We start from the raw sequence: 1,733 nt of genomic DNA, 5'->3' as shown, positions 1-1,733 counted from the left end.
TTTTTAAATGTGGACTTTTTTTCTTTTTTTTTAATATTTCGAAGAAAGATGCTGTAAGTTTTACCTAGAAGCTCCAACGAGGTCAGTTTCATTGTTTTTTTTTTTTTTTATGTATACATATATGTTTACGTTACGCACATGTCTCGTGTATTTTAATCGCATAATTAATGAAACGTAAAGCATTTCCTCTCGTGCGAAATCGTGTAATAAAATTAGATGAAATATCGTGATCGATCGATACGAAAGTAAGGAGGGGAATTTTTTGTAAGGAGGTGAAGAAAAAAAGAAGAAACGGATGCCGCAAAATGTGATTTAATGCGTGATTTTAGTTAGCTAGGCAAACTTTGAACCTGTTAGTAGATGACGTTACCCGCGTCCGTCACTCTTAAACGATGTAAAAAGAAAAGAAATAATTTATCGTCTACGTAGGAGCTACACGTAAAACGACGTGCGAGTCGGCAGGACTGTTAACGAGAAATGATAAACGATATTGTTACTTCGCTCTCCCGAAATGTATTTTGTATACCACAATGAACGAGCAAACGAATTTTCAAGCAACAGTTCAAACAACCACTATTCAATGAAAGTTTTGTAAATCTAAGCTAAAGGAGAAGAAAAAAAGAAAGTTTATATACACGATTAATTGTTTTTTAAACGTGATCATCGTGATCTTTCGTACGTGTCTCATTTATATTCTAAGGTATTGCAAAACCGCGTAATCTCTTATTTATCCTACTGTGCATTTGAACAGAGGTCAGCGTTTTATTCTTGTATACTTGAGCCAAAGCGATGAAATAAAATTTCTATGTACCTCTAACGAAACACAGACGAATTTAATTTTCAATAAATCACAAAGAAACACGACTACCTTGGAATGATAAATGATTTTTCAGTGACCTCGCATAATTTCTACGTGACCTACACACACGCGCGCGTTTTCTACGATTGTTCCTTCCGTTCTCAAGAATGAAAGAGTCCAGGGAAAGTCTCTTGAATTGTTACGTGAATTGTAAATGAAAGAAACAAAGATCTACACATGGTGATAGATCATGTGAAGATATAGACCGTGCGATTATCGAGGGTACAGTGTCACGTTTGCGAATGTTCTGTACGATTCGATCCGCGAACGATTTAAAAGTGTAGCGGAAGATCTACCTTATGTATGTTCCTTGTGTATATAATCTTACGTTTTTAGAGTAATCTAAACGAGACACTCGATATAGGCGACAATTTTTACGCCTGCATGAGAGAACACTTGTAAAACATTGTTAATAAACGTATTGCGAGATAAAAATCAGCCTGTTATTCAACGAACTTTCCTTCACGCTCGATTCAATCGAATGACTGTGTGGAAATGGATTCGAAGTGTTTCAACGAAGGTAACGGAGTCTGATGATTCGTCGAATAAAAAGTACAAGGAACAGGTGTTTTCAATGCACTGCTGTACTTTTATTACGTTTGGCCATGCGTACCATAAGTGTGAGTCTCGCTCTCGACAAATCTCTCTCGTTCTCGCTCTCGTTCTTCATCGCCGCACGCTTCGCTCGCTAAATAATAAAAAGTACGTCTTAGCAATAACAATAATTATTTTTTTCTTCCGTTTATAAAATAACGCTACCCTATGTACATGCCTGGCGTTCATCAGTGTGCCCAGGTGACTCAACAGAACGTTCTACAACTAGCATTGACAAGTGAAACTCGCAATTACAATCGATCGGACGATACGCGCGACT

This window comes from Habropoda laboriosa, unplaced genomic scaffold (genome assembly GCF_001263275.1).
Source record: "Habropoda laboriosa isolate 0110345459 unplaced genomic scaffold, ASM126327v1 scaffold57, whole genome shotgun sequence".
In the NCBI taxonomy this organism is placed as follows: domain Eukaryota; kingdom Metazoa; phylum Arthropoda; class Insecta; order Hymenoptera; family Apidae; genus Habropoda; species Habropoda laboriosa.
The sequence above is the reverse complement of the archived record's forward strand: the minus strand, read 5'-3'. Positions refer to the sequence as shown.